The sequence below is a fragment of the Maylandia zebra genome, linkage group LG15, assembly GCF_041146795.1.
Source record: "Maylandia zebra isolate NMK-2024a linkage group LG15, Mzebra_GT3a, whole genome shotgun sequence".
Classification (NCBI taxonomy): Eukaryota; Metazoa; Chordata; class Actinopteri; order Cichliformes; family Cichlidae; genus Maylandia; species Maylandia zebra.
The window spans coordinates 35363099-35384656 of record NC_135181.1 but is presented as its reverse complement, the minus strand read 5'-3'; the positions used below and the strand labels follow the sequence as shown (position 1 = coordinate 35384656).

The 21558-nt window shown below is 42.9% G+C and overlaps 1 protein-coding gene across 1 annotated transcript in view; it reads right to left on the bottom strand.

The window, feature by feature from the left end:
• The window catches only part of LOC101474209 (N-acetyllactosaminide beta-1,3-N-acetylglucosaminyltransferase 3), a 111943-nt gene extending 94042 nt beyond the window's left edge, over positions 1-17901 (bottom strand). Inside the window, exon 1 of the mRNA XM_076874358.1 lies at positions 17728-17901. The gene's annotated coding sequence lies outside the window, so the exon portion shown is untranslated. The remainder of the gene's footprint in view (positions 1-17727) is intronic.
• Positions 17902-21558: the final 3657 nt, after the last annotated feature.

Genomic DNA, 21558 nt, shown 5'->3' with positions numbered 1-21558 from the left:
CCTGCTGCCGGTTATAACAGATTTTGAGTGCACATAGACTTAAAAAAAAAAAATCACACTTAATAATAAGCCAGTTATGGATGGTGGCCCCTAGAGACAAAGCACGTGCAAAATCCAAAACACGTGCAAACGCCAAAACACATGCAAACTACAAAACACATGCAAACTACAAATCACAACGGAAGTGCTCCAGGACGCTAGGGGCAGTGTTGAGCTGTGTTTGTTACCTAGTAACTACACAAGCCAGGAAGTACCAATGACCGGATTTGGGGTCTGCAGCCATAAAGGCCGCACAGTGTTGCCAACTTAGCGACTTTGTCGCTAGTTTTCAGACCCCTTTCAGACCCCTTAAAAAAGACGCGAAAGCGCGTATCGCTTTTACTCTCAACAAGCAGCGGGTGCTGTAACGCAGTCAGTTCTTCTTTTACTCTTATGCTGTTTTGTGGATCACAAGGTTTAAAACTACTTATAAACACACACACAAAGTAACTCCACCAGAGTGCCTATTTTGGGTCACTTTTGCCGGTCCAAGCCCGGATAAAGGAGCAGGGTTGGAATTGTGACATTAAAAAAAACAATAATTGCTAAAAGAAATGTAATTTGTAGTTCTAAATAAACTCTAAATGCATTTAGGACGTTTTTTACTCACTTTATGTCTCTTCCACGATGCTATTTCTCTCTCCAACAACATAGGTTACAATTAGATTAGCATGACCAATTATGCAAATTAGGTGATGACGTCATTTAGCGACTTCTAGCGACTTTTAGGACAACCAATAGCGATTTTCCTTACTGAGGAGTTGGCAACACCGAGGCCGCATTTTAAGGTTACGATTACGTCACAGCGACACGACAAAGGCTGTCCCAATTCAAAGGCTGCTCGAAATGCGGCCAAATGTTTTTATAATGAAGAACATTTTAAAAAATTACTGTTGGCCAAATGTCGGGAAAGTTATGTGACATTAGCAATGTTTGTACTAACTTGGTTTTAAAGCCTTTACTTCAAAATATACGCCGTTCAATAGTTGACCTTAATCTTACAGAGAATGTGATGATTTTATGGATAAATAAAGTCAGTCATATATCCACAAACACAACAAGCTGAAAGTCAGTGATGCTGCTCGGTTTGCAGTCCTGAATATCACGGCACAAGCAGGATTCACTGCACTGTTAATGTTAGCTATGTTATATTTCTGCCTCTGTTCGGTGGTGTCGAGCCAAACGGACTTTAACGTGTGTTTGAACGAGCTGACGGTTCACTCGTTAAGCTGAAAGAAAGATGCTTTAATCACAGGAGTCACACATGTGTCCACTGTACCAGCTGGGAACTCTTCTTGCACTCGTAATAACACAAACGCTAAATCCTCCTGTTTGTAGCAGTGTATACACCTGAGACTGTCACCTGTCTGTCTGTCCTGCACTTCCTCTCTGTTTCTTTCTCTCTGATTGTGGAATAAAAGTATGAACATGTATTTATAAGTTACACTTGTGTTTGAATTAGAGCTGGGCGATAGAACGATAACGATATGTATCGCGATATAACTTTTACTCGATAGAGAAATTAAGCTATCGCGATAGACCTCGTCGCTCTTGTCCTCTTAAAAAAAAAAAAAAAAAAAAAAGATCAGCCAATCCAAATTAAGTAGCGCAGAGCCGAACCAATCACAGCCGCAGCGTCACGTCGCGTGACTTGTTACGTACAGCACAAGTGCCAAGCCGCACGTGTGTTTGTTTGGGAAGCAGCCAGCGGGTAATGGAGGAAATGAGTGTGCCGACTACAAAAATCAACCGAGCGTGACCGAAGAGAAAACAGATGATGGTTCCAACGCCGGAGAGATTGTCGAACGGAAGAGCCATAGAAGTTCCGTAGTGTGAAGGTATTTCGGCTATTTCAAGTCTGACAAAAAACAGAGTAGCGTGCACTGTAAATTGTGCCGAAAGCAAGTCTGGAAATACAATGAACTGGTGCATGCGTCACACTGTGCGCCACGTTATTGTTTCGGTGAAATGAATTTCTACAATACTGTTACTGTTAATTCTACTCTCTGCAGTGTTTAAATGCTTACATATACACACAGTTACTGTCCCTCCACACATACGACTCGGTTCTGCTTCTATGCTCCAGCTTTGTTTACTTTTTCCCACCGAGGCTTCTAGACTTCTGATTGGCCAACATTTCTGCACGGTTAGGAATCTAGCGCCACCTGCTGCTTTGGCATGTTCATAGCAGCGTTTTCCTTCATTTCTGCCTTTATGTGTGGACGGGATTATTTTTTAAAACGAAAACGGAAAATCTCCGTTTTCAAAAATACCCGTGTACGTGTGGACGTAGCCTCAGTCTCTGACTGGAAGCGCTAATTCGTCATTCGGCTTTTGTCAGACTAAAGTAACTGTTAAAACTGTTTGAAAAGCTAAGCTATACAACAAGGAGAGATTGAGAATTTCCTTTTAGTTCTCAGTTTATTTGATATTGACAAAAGTTAGTCAGTTTTGTCTGTTCTTCTGTAAAACAAACTAAGATTTATTTTTAGAATTAATATTTTGTTTCTAAGTGGAATTGACAATTTAGTCTGTTTCGTTTGTTCTATTTTGAAACTTAAACGCTTTAGCGGCTGCCTTTTGTGTAGTTTGCAATATTTGCCTTTATTTATCTGAAAAAGTCTCATGTTCCTTAAGTACATCTACCCTGTTGAACTTATTATGGGAAATAAATATTTAAATAAAAACAAGCTGCTGATTATTTCACATTTTACTTGTGAGCAACGGCACATTTAAATCTTACAAATATAGTTATTTGGCTTATATCGTGATAGATATCGTTATCGCCTGAAATGAAAAAAACATATCGTGATATGAAAAAATCTCATATCGCCCAGCTCTAGTTTGAATCCTGCGTGACATCCATGTGTGACACATTTGATTTCCATGTGTGACAACTGCAAGTGTCCAGAGTGAGGACAGACTGAGGGACCCACTGCTGCACATCATCTGTGAGGCTTTGCACCCCTGATGATCCACCAGGACAAACTCAGCAGTGTGTGAGGAAGAGGAGGAGGAAGAGCCAGCAGCAGCTGACAGATGGAGAGAATAGACAGACTGTTCCCTGTTTGTGAAGGACTGCTAGGAAAGTTTAACATAACTAATTGTCTGTCCTGAATCAGTCTTATTAGGTAATGTTCAAATAATTTTATCATTCCAGTGTTTTCAGTGTGGGAGAAAGTACTCAGGGCCTTCAAGTTACACACTATGAAAGGCAGCAACAAGTTTAATGTTCAGAAAAATAAAGTATGTATCAGCAGCAGAATGGACCTAAAAATAAATGTTTGTTTCAGTTCTATGAAGCTTTGAGTATTTTGGATCAGTAGCACTGCTGTGTTTGTTGCATCATATTGCTGTAATTGTTTATATGCTTTATATATTCTGAGGTAAGTTGATCTATAGTGTTACATCATATTCTATAAGGATGTTATGTGTTTGTAGACTTTCTGCCCAGTTTGACCCATTTAGCAGAAGTCAGCCTGTTTAAGGCTCTGATATCTATTCTGTATGACTAAAAGCAGTTATGACATAGTGTGATTTTCTCACCCAATAAAGGAATATTTCATATATCAGTCTACTCTTCATTTGATCAGAAACAGTTATCACAGCTTGTACATTTTCTTTTTATAAATATATGTAAGCAATGAGCCAAATTTAGTAATGCCAACATACTGAAGGAACAACATTTGTCTCTTATATATGATACACCTATATATGCACTGTCAATATACATGTTGAACCAGCTGCAGACGTCAGAGTAACAACTGACTGACCCCCACATAAAGTTTGTTACAGTAGTCCACAGGGGAAGAAGTGAAAACATGGATCACGGTTTCAAAGTGCTGCCTAGAAAGAAAAGATTTCACTCTTGCCAGTCACCTTAAATGATAAAAACTGGACTGGTCCAACTTAAAACCAAGGGCAGTAACAACAGGTTTAAAATAACCTTCCAAATCAAAAGAAGAGGACTCACAGGGGCCACTGGGTCCAAACACCAACAAATCTGTTTTCTTTTCATTGAAATTTAAAAAGTTTAGAGCCAACCAAGCTTTAATGTCATCTAGGCATGTCAAGAGAGGTTTTATTCAGATGCCATCCTTCTGCTTCAGTGGCAAATAAATTTGGCAGTCATTCCTATATACTTGTCTTTGAGTGAAGATTTAAGGTGATAAGACATGTAAATAACTACCACTTGAATCTGTACTGAAGCTCAGTATTTGACACAGTTCATGTTCACTGCTGTAATAGCTAATAATGATTAATATAATAATAACTATAATATTGGCCATATTATATTTACATTACCAAAGTGATATGACTTTAGTCTCATGAACAACATTAGCTAATTGTTATTTACTAACTAATCTTAAATGACTGTTCAGTACAGAAATGAAGCCCAAAAATATGTTTTACTGTCCTGTGGTCTCAGCCTCAGATACTTATTAAATCACACAAAGCTCTTGTAGAAACAAACAAACAAATGAACAAAATATGTTCTCCTTCATTTCTGTCAAACAAAGTTGTATGACACGTTTCCAGCGGTTAGTATCATGGTTGCTAGGCAACCTGGGAATTGCGATGGAGACTAGACTAGCCCATGTGTTTGCAACAAACTTGCCGTTTATTTTGCAAATCGAGCTCAACACTGCCCCCAACGTCCTGGGGCCCGTTCTTCGTACCTCGCTAAGTAAGTTAGCTGGATTTGATTGTTGACGACTTCGCCTGATCTTGGATCGTTCGGTTCCCCGAAGCTCATCCGGGACTTGCTGTCATAGCAACAGAGCCGTAAGCGTAAACCTGCTCGGGAGCAGGTTTACTTTATGTAAACAGGATTAGATCGCGGCCACGCAGGTATGTCCGCTTCATTTATACGAAAGCAACAGCGATATTTTACCACTGTTTCACCATAAATAAATAACATCAATGTAACTAAAGATAATGCAGCACCTGATCCATTTATTGATTTCACACATACATACAGGTCATTTCCTAAAAAAAGGGAAATGTACTATTAACATTCTATCACATGTATGTGATTATTACAGATGTAATTCATATTTCAGAGTAGCAATTGCAAATTACTTTGTGTAATCAAGATGAGAGACCACGGCTATAAAAGCGAAGGTGGATTTGGGAAGCCTGTCGCAGCCATGTCCTGTCCGTATACGCGAGCAGCCCATTGCGGAAGGTGCAAGATTGATAAGGAGAGTTTTCAGAATTCAGCGTATATTGCGGGACAGACAGGATCCTTTAGCTCAGCGCGACAGTGTGCTCATAGAGAGATATCGATTTTCCCGTGAGGATATTATTTACTTAACCAACTTGTTGACGAGGGGGTGCAGGACCACCACCTGTCTTTTTTTTGCTCTGCCCTTTTCTTGGTTGCTGTTATGAACAAACTAACAGATTATTCCAGGGTCTCTTTCCAAGAGACGAAAAGCAATATAAGTGATAAATATTACCATTCTGTAGAATATTCTTATATTTCACTTTTACCTGTTCCCATGTTCTAGTGGGTCCTGTTGTGGCTCTAATGTGTAAGGGGATATAATATAACATAATATAATATAATGTAAGATAATATTGGATAATATAGTGTAATATAATAAATCTACCCTACCGCCTACTGGTGTTGGCCAGAGGGGCCGATGGCGCGATATGGCAGCCTGGCTTCTGTCAGTCTGCCCCAGGGCAGCTGTGGCTACAACTGTAGCTGCCTCCACCAGTGTGTGAATGTGAGAGTGACTGAATAGTGGCATTGTCTTGTGCTTTGGGTGCCTTGAAAAGCGCTATATCAATCCACTCCATTATTATTGTTATTATTAAATTACTTACGAGTTTAATTTGTCAGCAACTTTCTGCCAGCCCTCTCTCCTTGCTTTTGCAGCCTTTGCAGTGTTCCCTTGCGTTCTGATTAAACTCTGAAACTCCTGAAATCCCTCACTCAAGAGTTCTTGCTCTGCTGCCGAAAAATACCGAGCCGAGCGCGCTCCGTCGACATTTTCGCCGACCAATCAGAGGGTTGCCGATCAATGTTTCCACTATCGATGCGTAGCCCCTTTTACGACACCCAGTGATGTCACATTACTGCGTCCAGCTGTACTAATCGTCAACAGCGGGTGTGTTCGGGGAACCGGATTAGCGAGCTCACGGTTAGCGCGATGGTTTGGTCTTGGATGTGTCATTTGATCTTGGATGTAGTGAGCGACGTACGAAGAACGGGCCCCTGGAGCACTTCCGTTGTGTTTTGGAGTTTGCATGTGTTTTGGAGTTTGCATGTGTTTTGGAGTTTGCATGTGTTTTGGAGTTTGCATGTGTTTTGGATTTTGTACGTGTTTTGGAGTTTGCATGTGTTTTGGAGTTTGCATGTGTTTTGGAGTTTGCATGTGTTTTGGAGTTTGCATGTGTTTTGGAGTTTGCATGTGTTTTGGATTTTGTACGTGTTTTGGAGGGGCCCAGGCACAGAGCCTTCGACAGTACAGGAGATCCAAAGGCACTCTTAGGCCTGAAGAGGGCAGCACGATGTGCCAAGCAGCTACTTTAGCACAAGCTTAGAACGTTTGTCGATATTTCAGAAAGCCTCTTGTAAATCTTATTTAATTGTGTAACATATCGTGCCAAATCTAGCTTTTTCTATTAGTGTGTGTGTGTGTTTGTGTGTGTGTGTTTAGGGAGGGCATGCATTACAGGCTGACCAGGAGTCTAAGAATTAAAAAAAAAAAAAAAAAAGGAACCCTGATTTCGATAAATAGTGGGAATATTCTTCAGGGGTTTCTTCATTTGTTTATTTCATTTTGTTTTCAGGCATTTTCCTTCTGAAACCTTCATAGATCTGCCTCTGAGCCTTTCTTGCCTTTCTTGTTTCCCTGTGAAACAGAAAATTGCAGAAAGGACACAATTATTTATGGATATCAGGAGGTCTGTGTGTGTGCTTTTATTAATTCAAGTCAAAAGATGACAAATTCATGACACATTTATGATTTAAGACATTTGACAACTTGAAAGATTTAGACCCCCCCCCCCCCCCCCCCCCCCAAAAAAAAACCCCAAAAAAATATGTGGGAGGAACAAAAACTTGTAGGATAAAAATTTATAACCACAGTGGAAGACAAATAAAAGGACTGAGCAAAGAGTAATGAGATTTTACTGCATCATCTCTCCAGGTCAACAGTTTGCAGTTCTTATTTTTTATGATGGTGCTGTTGTAGAAAGATGAAATAAAACAGGAAAACAAAAATAATTACCGTTACAAGAAATTTAAGTTCTTCTGGCCTGAACTCTAAAACCCCATTAAGTCATTGTATTGAGTGCTTTACAACATCAAGCAGCTTTGTTTACCACCTGGTATCTACTACAGAAACTGTTCCTGACATCCCCATAAATACATCACCTGTCTACCAGAACCTTTTCTGTATTTTACACATTTTCTTCATGTAGAAAAACTGAGACATGCTATATAAGATATATCATGGATTAGATATGTCATTAAAAAGCTTTACATTAACAGAAAGCTTCACTCATCCAGACCCACTTAAGAGCGGGCAGTACACGTCATCTTTTTCCTCGATTTCAGCCAGCAGGAGTTGGCCATGGATTTTAAAAGCTGCCATTACCCTCTCCAGTCTATAGGCACACTTTTTAGTATCACAGATAACAAAAGTCACAAAAAACCCCATTATAACAGACCAAACAAAAACAACAACAACAAAAAAAACCCTCACTTATGGACATCAACCTAACCCACACACTACCCACCAGAGATGGGCAGTAACGCGTTACTGTAATCTGATTAATTTTTTCGAGTAACGAGTAAAGTAAGGGATTACTATTGCAAAAACGGTAATTAGATTACCGTTACTTTCCCGTAGGAATGCTGCGTTACTGTGTTACTAAAACCGTGATTTTTTGCGAGAATGTCTCATGACAGTGACGTAAGCGAGTGCGCCGTTAGTGACAACAGCCGTGTGCAGATCAACAGTGGATCACATTTCGATTGTGGGAGAGAGTATGAGCGTGCAGCGTTTAAAGCGTGGAAGTACTGACCTTACTTTGAGTTTGATTCCATAAAAAGTGACAAAAACATTAGCGTCCATCGTGCGTGGGAAGAAAACTTCTTTTTACAGCGAAAAAACCCCCTAAACTTCCAAGCAAGCACCGAGTGCGCAACGACGTAATGGGAAATTCACAGAGAAACTCACGGATTCTTCAACTGACCGCGGCACACCTGCACCAGGGTAAACCTCCGCCTACCGCAGTCCTGCTTTACAGGTGAAAATAGAGCAACAGGACCGCTGAGTCTTTGACTTTATTTATGTTCTGCTGTGTTTTACTTGCATCTATTTGAAAGAGTGAGTGTAAACACAAAAAATATTTTACTTTATGTGCTGGAATGTGTGGAATATAGTTTTAAATGTTAAACTAATTTATTCAACTCAGAGAATGTTGCATATAATTACATTTTTGCTTGATGCATAAAGTTAAAAGATTAAAACTAATAAAACAAGTTAAAAAAAGAGACTTTTCCATTTGATTACATTTTGTATGATGGATTATGTAGAAAAAGTAGAATTGGGCTGAAAGATCTATCGCTTTATTACCTCTTTAGGTTGTAAATCGTGTTTTTAAAAAGTAACTAAGTAATTAATTACTTTTGAAAATAAGTAATCAGTAAAGTAATGGGATTACTTTTTGGGGTAAGTAATCAGTAATTAGTTACTGATTACTTTTTTCAAGTAACTTGACCAACACTGCTACCCACTGCTTCCTACCTTCCTGGGAGGCCTCCACATGCAGCTGTGTGTGATCAGAGGGACACTGGGGGGTCTCTTGCCTGAGTACTCAGACCCCCCCCCCCCCACTTCCACTGTTGCCCCTGAGGCTGTCCCCCGAAAGGTCATGAGTTCGCCACGAAGGCGATCAATCATTATCTGCTGGTTCACCAGTTGTTCTGTCTAAACATTTGCACAGAGGTGCACATTTAAAGAACAAATGATAACACAGCAGACATGCATTAAATTCATCTTTTAATTTTTTTCCCGTAAATAAAATATACTGATTTCTGCATCACAGAGCAGCTCTTTATTGCACTGTTCTCCTCCTCAACTGTATGCGTAATCGCTGCTTTTCTTCCTCTAACAACATAAGGTGAGTTTTCCTCTCTTGAGGGAGTTTCTCGAGTTCCTCTTTTACCCGTCTCAGTTCTGCATCTTTCTGCTGCAACAGTTGCTTGTCTATGTGGAGAGCTTCCTAAGCATACAAAAGAGAAACTGGATAGGATAGCCAGCCTATAAAATTGTACAACTTGGCTTTTGTCTATGTAAACAGTTTGATCCAGTTGAGCCATGCTGCGTTTATTCACATCATCTTCTCATAAACCTCAGAGGATAAGATGTTCCAGACGAAATGTTGACAACTTGTAACGGAAACAAAGGAATAACCAATGATATACCCATGGCTTTACTTCTTTCTACAGCCTCAAATCTAAACGGGATGCAGTCATTCTTAGTTTACATTAGCTATGTCTGTGGTTTTTAAAAAAAATCCATATTAGACTTCAGTTCTTTAACGGCAATTCCATCAGCAGTTTGAAATGATTTCAGTCTGAATACACTTCTCCTATTCTGAATAGCAGGTGTCACAGAACATGGAGTGTTCAGGTAACAGGACCCCAAAGCAGACTCAGCACACCGCAGCTCAGAACTATGTACACGTTTTTATTGAACTGAAGAATCTTTTAACAACGTTAAGGAAACGGAAAAATAAAGCCCACGCCACGGGGGGAAACGAGGAGCGTGGAGCCCAGGAGCACAGTAATCGGGACCGTGGGGAAACTGCAACAGAAAGGGGAGACAGAGTTAACAGCACGCAGATTGTCAAGAAATGAACAGCTAGACTTCATAAGTAGCCGAGGCTTACAAGTAGAGCAGGACTGTGGAGCTTGGAGGGGAGAGGTGCCCATGAAGGGAATCCTAGGGAGGGAGGCAGTCAGGCAGGATGACAGGCAGGCCACAGGCTTCCACGCCGAATGCTGGTCACACTGGGAGGAGACTTACAGACTGGCGAGGAGAAGCCGTCAGAGCTGGCTGAAGTAGTCCTCCGGTGATTGCCTCAGATGAGACGCAGGTGATTTGGAGGCGGCCCAGCCCGAGGGTGTGGCCACCGCAGCCTCCCACGGCTCCCTGGATGCTGAGCCACAGGCCGTGACAGCAGGTATCTAAGAGGGTACAGTAATATATCATGTATTCTAATTTTTGCCTCATAACTTTTGCACTGTCCACTCCTGCTGTGACAAAACAAATTTCCCACGTGTGGGACTAATAAAGGTTATCTTATCTTATCTTATCTTATCTTATATAAATAAAACACCAAGCTCATTTGTTGTTGTTTAATGTGTCAGGCATGTCCACATGTTGGAGACACTAACCATCTTTTACACTTCAAGGCAACCAAATAAAAATCTCAGAGTTTTTTTTGCTTTACTTTTTATCAATTGATTGTAATCAAAGTGTTTGCGATCTCTTAATGGCAACATCCCTTTTAAAATCTTTTATAGTTACCTGGCATTTTTTTAGCTCTTCTCTGAGGTTTAATGGAGCAAAATGGTCTCCCTCCTCCTTTGAACACTCCATACGAGTTGGAGGTGAGTGACTGACAGCTCTGAGTCTCTCCTGCAGCCGCTGCCTGAAAGAAGGACTTGGACGGTTCTGAATGTATCGGGCAGTAGATGCAAACTTGAGGACGCCCAGGGTCTCAGCTACAAAGTGGTGGGAGGGGCTTACACACGCCACCATTAGCGTGTGGGCGCTGCCTCCTAATGAGTCACGAAGGAGTCGAGTGATCTTGGCATTACGGTATGGTACGTGTGCACTGCCGGAGTTGTTACTGTGCCGATTTTGACTTCGGTCTGAAAGTGCACGGATAACGTTGCCCAGTGCAAACAGGCCTGTGTTGATATGAGCAAACTCTTTCAGTTGTGTCCCGGTGTTCTCAGTTTTTCTAGCACATTCCGAGCCTGCCAGGTCAACCAGACAGAGCTTAGAGGAGCAGACAGACTTAAAGGAAGAGTTCTTGCAGTTGTGGCAGGATAACACGACCTGAAGGGTGAGGATGGTATGAGAGCGACTGGAGCGCTCGTTCATTCCTGTGGTGCTGGTGTGCCGCAAAGCATTTCCCATCTTTACAATGCTGAGCAGCTCCTCTGCCAGTGTTGGGAAGGTTACTTTTAAAATGTATTCCATTACAGAATACAGAATACATGCCCCAAAATGTATTCTGTAATGTATTCCGTTACGTTACTCAATGACAGTAACGTATTCGGAATACTTTGGATTACTTAATATATTATCATGCTTTTTACAACAACGTGAATGTACTATTGCTGTGTGATTTATTACTATTACTGAATGTCCGCGACTCCGAACCGTAGTAAAGGGACCTCTGACTAATACCGGTGCGTCGCCCCACAGCCGGAGATTAGGACTTCGGAACTGCCGGCTGTGGTGAGTGGAAAAGACGCTCCGTCTGTTTCACCAGTTCATATGACTGTTTATACCGGGGCTGTGTTCGTTGAGTCAGCTGCTCAGCCGGTAGCTCGGTTAGCTGCCCAGCAGTCGCTAACTCAGTCAGCCGCTCAATCATCACCTCCATTACAGTCACAGTCAGACCCAGTAGACACAGTCCATAGCCCAGTCAATAGCTCAGTTGGCAAGAGATTCATCAGCCTTATTATCAGTTCAGCCAGCCACTCCACCACCTGTTACTACTTCGCTACCTGTAGCTCAGTTGCCACCAGTTCAGCAGCCTGTCCACTCATTTACCCAGCCTGTATCCTCACAGCCTCATTACAAGCAGGGAACACACTCCACACAAACTTTTGCTGGTTCATTTAAGCTGGCCATCTCAGAGACCGTTGCTCCCTCTAGGGCCTCCCCAGAGGCTGGGTGTCAGTCACCAGCCAACTCTGGACCCCTAGAGGTCAAGACGCGAGCACCAGCAGCCTCACCGGAGAACTCACCAGAACAGTCTCGGCTCTCAGCACCCCCTGAGAGTTCAAGTGAGTTCACCCGTCTGCCTCAGTCCTCTGCTGAGTGTATTGGGGAGCACTTTCAGCCCTCTGAGGACTGTATCCCACTGTTGCTGCCTGAGTCTAGCCACTGTGCTGCTCAGTCCCAGCCAGTGTCCACACTGGCAGAGGTCTCCGTACCTGCTGCTTCAGAGACTGGTTCCACTGGAGGGCCTTAGGAGCCCGTCCGGTCTCAAGTCATGTTAGCTGGGGGTTCAGGTGAACCCAGCCACCGTCCCGCCTCGTCGGCTGGAGGGCCTGAGGAGCCCGTCCAGTCTCACGTCATGTTAGCTGGGGGTTCAGGTGAACCCAGCCAGCGTCCTGCCTCGTCGGCTGGAGGGCCTGAGGAGCCCGGCCAGCCTCACGTCATGTTAGCTGGGGGTTCAGGTGAACCCAGCCAGCGTCCTGCCTCGTCGGCTGGAGGGCCTGAGGAGCCCGGCCAGCCTCAAGTGTCGTCTGCTGGGGGTTTAGGAGAACCCAGCCAGCCTCAAGTGTCGGCTGCTGGAGGGCCCGTGGAGCCCGTCCAGCCTCAAGCCACGTCTGCTGGAGGGTCCGAGGAGCTCACCCAGCACCACGCCTCGTTAGCTGAGGGTCCTGGAGGACCCAGCCAGCACATCTCCACATCACCTCCTGCAGCATCACCGCCGTCAGGTTCCGCAGCCGTCCCGCTGCCGTCAGGTTCCGCAGCCGTCCCGCTGCCGTCATCCACGCCTGGTCCGGCCTCCGCGTCTTCATCATCTTCGCCTGGTCCAGCCTCCGTGCCTTCATCATCTTCGCCTGGTCCAGCCTCCGCGTCTTCATCATCTTCGCCTGGTCCAGCCTCAGCTCCGCCCTCGTCTGGTCCTGCCTCGTCTGGTCCTGTGGTTGCCACGCCGCCGTCGGTGCCAGCTCGACCCGTTCCGCCTCGCCTCTGCCGGCCGTTTTCCGAGCCTCTAAGATGGCATCATGGCCTTCGGGGACGGCCTCCGGAAAGAGTTCGTCGCCGCCGCTGGCATCGCGGCCGTCCTCCGGACCTGCTCGGTGGCCGCCGCTACCTTCCAAGAGGTCGGCCTCCAGAACTGTTTGCCCGTTGCCGTGTGCACGGTCTGCCTCCTGAACTGTTTGCCCGTCGTTGCCGTGTGCACGGTCGGTCCCCAGAACTGTTTGCCCGTCGCCGCCGTGTGCATGGTCGGCCCCCTGACTGTGTTATGGACTAGTGAACAGTCGTGTTTTGGTTCTGGACTTTCGTGCTCCTGGTTTTTTGTGTTTCGGGCCCTCCTTCCTGGGCCCCCTCCGCCCACCCTGGCTTGGTGCTTGTGCTTTTTGTTTGGGGCTGTCGGGAGCCAGCCCTTTGAGGGGGGGTACTGTCACGGGTCTGGGTCCGTTGGACCCAGTATGTGGAGTTTCATGTTTTTGTTATTCCATGTTTGAGGTTATTATGTTTTGGTTTTAGTTTGCATCAGGGATTGTTTTCTTGTTCTCTTGTTGTGTTTATGATGACGATTATGATGTTTATTATTTGAGTTTCATGTTTAAGGATTTGTTCTCGGTTGTATCTCACGTTTAGTTTAGTTCAGGTTCCATGTGTCATTCTGTCTGTCTCTCAGTGTCAGGTCTGCATCTTGGTGTGGTGTTCTCATTTCCTGTTTTATTGTGAAGGTCTGGGTCTCATGTGAGTGTGTTCAGTTTTACCTCTGTCTCGTCTTGTTGATCATTCCCAGCTGTGTCCACCACCTGTGTGTAATTCCCCTGTGTTTCTCTGGGTGTATTTAAGTCATGTCCTCCGTTATTGTAGTTGCTGGTCCGTCTGTGTATTCCACCCTGCCTCATCTGCGTTTCTACCATGTCTCACCCGTGTGTTCTCCCTGCTGTCCGCCGTTAGTCTCTTCTGGTCGTTCTCGTTAAGGTTTGTGCTCTGTAGTTTAGTTGATCCCAGTATAGTTTAGTTCTAGCTCCATTTGCCGCTTGTATTTACTTTCATGTTCAATAAACCACCTTTACACCTTCACGACTGCCTGCATTTGGATCCTCCTTCATTTCCTCCACACGGCTCACCTCACTCGCCGTGACATTTACCCCTGGCCTCTCTTATATATTTATCAGAGAATGACAAAATTCTACCCCAATCTTCTTTAGAAATTGCACAACTCAAATCTCTCTGCCATATAATCCTCAAGTTTTCACATATCTCTTTTTTTGGATTGTTAAACAGTTTGTAGAAAACAGCTGCTCTATGTGCTGTACTGGACAATTCTAAAAACTCCACCATATTTGAGCTTTGAGTAAATTTTCCTTTGGTAATACAATCCCTAATTTGTAAATATTTCCAAAAATTATTTTCTCTTATCAAACCATATTTTTGGGTTATTTCAGCGAATGACATAAACACTCCCCCTGAGTAAAGATCACTTATCCTGTGTATGCCTTTGACAAGCCATACTTCCAGAACACTGTTTTTCGCCCAATCTGTACAGCGGTGTTGTTCCATAGCGAGGTATAAGGTTGTCTTAAATGAGATGCTCCACACATCTTGTGCACCTCTACCCAGACAGCTTTAGAATACCCGAGCACTGGGTTATTATGAAAGTCTTGTCCATTAATTGCTGAGCCCTGTGAGAGAACATCCAAGGGTGTAAAAGGGCTCACTAGTTCCTGTTCGATCTTCATCCAGCTCAGCTCAGAGTCCGAACCTGTCCAGTGCTTGGCCAGTCTTGACATTTCAAAAGCTAAATTAAACAACTTCACATTTGGGAGGGCCATTCCCCCAATGTCTTTAGAGGCCCACATTTTCTTTATATTCACTCTTGGCTTCTTGTTATTCCACAAAAAATCTTTAATTAACTTCTCAAATTGACTAAATATGTGTAAAGGAATTCTTACAGGTAACATCATGGAAACATAATTGAACTGTGGGGCCACCATCATTTTAATCACATTAATTTTAACCCATAGTGTAAGATTCAATTTACCCCATTTATCCAGATTTGTTTTTATCTTTAGGAGGAGAGGTTCCATATTTGAAAGCATAATATCCTCCAGTTTGGGTTTTAATAATATTCCTAAATACTTCATACCTGAAGGTAAGTACTTAAAATTGAATGGAGTAATGTCATCTAGAATGACATGATGCTGATAGTGGCATGCCTTCCGATTTGTACCAGTTTATCTTATAACCTGACAACCTTGAAAATGACTCAACACATGTGAGTAGCGCTGGTAGAAACTGCATGGGATCCGTTAGTACTGCTAAGATGTCATCAGCATATAGAAATAACTTGTGCTCCATACCCCCTGCATGAACACCTCTGACATCCCTGTTAGCTCGAACAGCCAAGGCCAGTGGTTCCAGAAATATTGTGAAAAGCAGCGGGGACAAAGAACACCCTTGCCGGGTCCCGCGAATGAGATGGAAAAACTCTGACACCAATCCATTTGTCAAAACTGCTGCCCTTGGACTTGCATATACAGTTTTGACCCAATTACAAAATCCAGGCCCAAACCCGAACCTTGCAAGGGTTGTCATAAGGAAGCCCCATTCTACCCGATCAAAAGCCTTCTCAGCATCCAGTGAGAAGGCCGCAACCGGGGCTAGACTAGATTTGCTTTTGTGCATGAGATGAAGAAGTCTTCTAATGTTATCACCTGAGGACCTATTCTTAATAAAGCCAACCTGATCACCATTGATGATATCTGGTAATATTTGATCCAGGCAGAAGGCCAAAACCTTCGTCAAAATTTTGCAATCGACGCCCAAAAGGCTTACTGGCCGGTAATTTGATGGGTCCAATAGATCCCTATCCTTTTTAGGAATAAGGGAGATTAGTGCCTCATTAAATGTATTCGGTAAGGAACCTATTTCTAATGCCTCAAGGTAAACTTTATGCAAGACTGGAGCTAAAATATCAATATATTTCTTATAATAGTATAATATAAAAGTAAGGCGCTATATAAATACAGGCCATAATACTCAATCGGGAAGCCATCCAAGCCTGGCGATTTCCCATTTTTCATTGATGAGATCGCAGCTCTGACCTCTTCTTCAGTTATAGGCGCATCCAGCCTTGTTTTCTGTTCCTCAGAAAGAGTAGGTAATTGTAGACCTGAAAAAAATGTCTTCACCTCCCCCTCATTAAGTGCACCAGCAGAGGTATACAAATCTTAATAAAATGATTTGAAAATTGAATTTATTTCTTTTGATGAGGTTACCACTTGGCTGTCTTTCTTAATCATAGATATCGTGGGTGGCTGTAGCTCAGGTGGCAGAGCAGGTCAGCCACTAATCAGAAAGTTGGTGGTTCGATCCCAGGCTGCCTCCTGGCTGCAAGCCAAATATCCTTGGGCAAGATACTAACCCCGTGTTTGCCTACTGGTGGTGGTCAGAGGGCCCGGTGGCGCCAGTGTCCGGCACTGGGGCAGCTGTGGCTACAATGTAGCTTGCCATCGCCAGTGTGTGAATGGGTGAATGATTGAATGTAGTGTGAAGCGCTTTGGGGTCCTTAGGGACTAGAAAAGCGCTATACAAATGCAGGCCATATATTATTTAAATTATCTTGCTGCTTCAGTTGCCTTGCCAATAGTCTACCATTCTTTTCGCCACCTTCATAAAATTTTGTTTTAAGCCTAAATAAGGCATATTCTGCCTTTTTGTTATAAATGTCATTCAGCTGGTATTTTAATTTACATATAGTCTGGTATTTATAATTTGAGTATTGTCTTGCTAAATCCTTCTCCAATTCTCGTATTTCTTTATCTAAGGTTTTTTCCCATTCTAGATCACTTTTCTTAACTTTTGTTGCATATGCAATTATCTTTCCTCTTATATATGCTTTAGACGCTTCCCAAACTGTGGCTACTTTATCTGTGGAACCCATATTGATTTCAAAGAAAATTTTAAGATCCTTTGTTAACTCCTCACTAAAACTTTTGTTCTGCAACAACATCGTGTTAAGCCTCCAGCGACCCCTCTTTGTTCTATCTGTGTTTAAATCAATTTGCAACTCTACCGTGGCATGATCACTAATGGCAATGGCACCAATCTCACAGTCGACAACTGAATCGACCAAAGACTTTGATATTAAAGCGAAATCTATCCTCGAATATGTTTTATGACAATTGGAGTAAAATGTATATTCCCTTGAACTAGGATTAACTAACCTCCAAATGTCTACTAGGCAAAGATCCTCTGTCAGTAAATGAACAGCCTCTCTGTCCCTGGGTGTAGACCTACCCCTGGGTTTCTAGTGATGGGATTTCCGGCTCTTTTTAGAGAACTGGCTCTTTCGGTTCGGCTCACTAAAAAGAGCCGGCTCTTTCGGCTCCGAACCGGCTCTTCAGGTTGTTTTGTTGCTTTAATTAATTAATTATTAACAACAATATAAAATTATGCACAAAAGGAATTACTAATGTAAAAAAAAAAAGTGGTTTTATTTATATATGTTTATATATAAATATATGCGGTGGCTCCTAGAGACAAAGCACGTACAAACTCCAAAACACATTTCTAGCATGAACTGAACTTCCAAAACGGAGCTACCTAGATCACTTAAATTACACAATTGAAAGCATGAAAGCATATGTGTATTGTTTGTGTATTTATACACAAGCATTCATATATAGTCAAATAATAATTTAAAAAAATGTTCATTTACCTGTTATTACCACACACCAAATCCGGTCGTTGGTACTTGCTGGCTTGTGTAGCTGTAACGCTTCCAGCTCTTCATAAATCACAGACGCTCAGAAAGGTTGGCTTTTCACAGTTTATTCCTGCAGAAGACATAAAACACACTCAACAGGTGTCTTCTGATGGTATCAGCAATTGTAGCTCCCTCACAGTGCAAACGCGCACTGTGTTTACAGACTTACAATTAACTTTTTAATAAAGAAAAGATGGAAAATAATAATTTCTCCCATTTTACAGTCTGTCACACTGAATTTGTATACAAATCTTATGAATAATAAAATACATTTCACAATCGTATAAAACAAATTAACAGGATAACAGAAGTATCACCGACTAAACATTTCCCTCTAGTGGACAAATTAACAATAGCGCATTACATTTTCACTTGCTTGTGCTGTACAGACAAAATGACTGTTAACAAGCTCACGTACCTGCAGAAGACATAAAACACACTCAACAGGTATCTTCTGATGGTATCAGCAATTGTAGCTCCTACAATGTAAAACAACATCACAAAAAGCACAGAAAAACAGTAAATCCAAACACATTTCGTGCTATGCGCAGCAACCACTAGGGGGCTAACAAAAGCTTACTGCCAAAGAGCATAAATACGGCAGAAACACTGTTTAACAGCAACCAGCCTTTGTTTCGGTTACACAGAAACTTTTTAATATCAATATGAACCTATGTTCATATTGATATGTGAGGAGCGGAAGCCTTATGCTGGGCTTACACTTTGCGATTTTTGGCCCATTTTGAGCCGATTTTTGAGTCGTGCGACCGTTTTGGCGATCGGCCCGATTTTGGCCTTCATCGTGCGTCGTGCATCGTGTAGTATACGTGGGGTAACGAGACGCGATTAACACCTCACGACGAGCTCCCGATCATCAATCGCTTGGTCGTGAGGATTTCGTGAGGGTGTCACCGCAGTTTGTCACACTGCGCACGCGCAAACACAAATGTCAGCGGAAAAGACGGCGCAGCACGGCAGTGCAGCGTGTGATCTGACACAAGCGATTCGGGATGGGTACCGGTGTCCGGTGCCATGATGGCACTGGTTCTGACATAAACGGTAGTAACCAGACCGAAAAGCAGCGCACATTTCGGTGCTTTATTTCGGTGCTTTTTTTTCCTGAGCTGTGATACACTTCTAGCCAATAATTTTACGTTTCCGAGGATAGTAGGCGGGTCCGGGTACGTGCGTTCTTTTAGAGCAGAGCTACAGATTAAAAATGCCCAAGGCGAAGCGGTCAAAAGTCTGGCTGTACTTCACAGCAAAATATGCAAACTCAGCAGCCTGCAACAAGTGCTTTAAGCTGATACTGTGATACTGTCAAAGGAGGTAACACCTCAAATCCGATGAAACAGCTGGCGACGCATAGCGTTTTTTTAAAAGCCCAGAAATGCGCCGTATGATAGCTTGCTGCGAGACCTCACACCGAGCACATCTACTGTGCGTGGGTTGCCTGTTATCGGACCCAGAGTTAGCAATATCCCCCAAAAACCCCGAAGAGGAGAGTCCTGGCCCCTAGCCCTGTCAGTGTAGCAGAAATGATGACGGATGATGACGGCAGCAGCAGCCGTTCTTCTCTGCGTGAGTAGCTTAATGTTGTTCGTGTGTAATTTACGTTGAGTAGGCTAACCACGTTATTACATTAATGCATGTAAGGTGAACTAGCAAACATCATCATAGCTACATCCGGCTGTCTTCTTGTTTGATGGCAGATACTCCCTTCACCCTGGCCAAAAAGGCTAAAATGACCAAAGAAAAAGTGGAAAACAGTTAAACATGAGAGGTTTTGGACAAAGTTTGTGTTTTTTCCATTGATTAAGCACTGCTTCCAGCCAAGAGTGATACCATATATGCCCCATAGCTGCAGAAAAGGCTAACATTGTTATCTTTTTACAAAAAACCAGCTGAACATCAGAGGTTTTTGGACCAATTTTGTGTTCTGTTTTGGAGTTTTTACGTGTTTTTTATGTGTTTTGGAGTTTGTACGTGTTTTGGAGTTTGTACGTGCCACAGGGTTCGTACGTAATTTGAAGTTTGTACGTGCTTTGTCTCTAGGGGCCACCGTAAATATACTTTTATTTATTCACTCCACATAAAATGTAATAAATAAATCATATAATACAAAAACCAACTATTCACATTTCAACTTTTAACTATTTCAATTTTCAGCTTTTTCCTTTTACAAATTTAAAGTGAAACAACACAAAACACTGCAAACCACAACACAATTAAATATAAATTATAATATGATAACAAAAAGAACATGCACATTCTCTGTCATATGGACCTGCATGAATAAACTTTTTGAATCCTTTATCATCTGCAACTGAAAATAGTTGTGGATGATTACTATACCTTTCTAATTTGACTTGTTGTCCCTGGCTCTCTTTCTCTCCCTCCTGCTCTGTTCCTGTGATACTGGTGTAACTACCGCCCCTCCCCCTTCTGCCCAGCGTAAAGCACAAGGCTCATGTGCTGAGTGAAGCGGAAAAAAAGTGCGAGAGAGAGAGAGAGGGTGAGAGAAAGAAAAAAACCTGACGGCTTGCAATAAGGAGCCGGCTCGCGTCGTTCACGTCAAAGAGCCGGCTCTAAGAGCCATTTCGTTCGCGACCGACCCATCACTACGATCCGCCTATTTGCCTTTACGTTTCAAGTGGGTGGGGTGCCAGCTTCACTCTGCTTTTATGTTCACTTTCACAGACACGGCGCATTTACACAGAGGGGATATAGCCTACTGGCTCTGTGAGCACGTGGCCACGTCGAGACCGTCCACATAAATCACAGTGTTGAGCGTCTCTAATTGGCTCCTCGGGTATGCGCGCACGTGCGGGCTTAAGTGGAGAGGAGGCGGGGGCGGGGAGGGAGGGGTAGTTTTACAGCCTGACTAAAGGTAGAATATCCTACCACGGGTAGTGTTTGTGTGCTAGTGTGTGCTTAAAAATCGATTCTCCTGCTGCTGTAGGTGGATGTACGAAGTGCCGTCCAGTAAGAACATCTAAAGGTGGAGGTTTAGCTGCTTCAACTGGTCACACCTAAGCTCCATCAGTGATGCCATCAAAATCAGAGTCCAATCCACACCAGCTCCACCATCATCACTCACATTTCCACACAAAACCTGTTAGACTGAGCAGTGTGCTACCTGTTTACTGTTCGATTACCATAAGACAAGCATGCACGTGTTTTTGAAACTTTGCAGTTCATAGTGATTCTGGTTGATTTGTTTGATGTTTGGCCGTTTTATTTTTATTTTTTTTGAAGAAAACAAGAAATTATGTTGTATATTTTTTTGGTAAATTGAGGTATCGTTCAGTTCATCGTTCATTTTGTTTGTAACAGTGTGTGTCTACTGTTTGGTGTTTGGCCAGCAGTGTTCAGTAACAGTAAAACTGCAGCAAATCAACGAGATGAGCTCACTACAGCTCAGGAAGCTCACGGATTCAGGCAGTAGTTCGCTTGTGGGATAGCAAAAAGCAAGGAAAGCACTCACCTGTAAATCTCCCACACCTTGATAATGACTCTTCATAGATAGATCGATAGATAATGTATTTATCCCCAAGCAGAAATCAAATATCCAGCAGCTCAATTTAAAAACAAACATCTCTCCAGTCATAAATCAACAGATTACCTCCTATCTCCCAAAATGACTCAAAAAATGATGGGTTTATTATTTCACCTATTTAGCTTTGTGCATGGTCTGTGACATCATCTTCAAGCCCTGCAAGGGACTTTAAATGTGGCGTATGGATGATGCAAATCCAAACTAGAAAGGTGGATGTTGGTGGG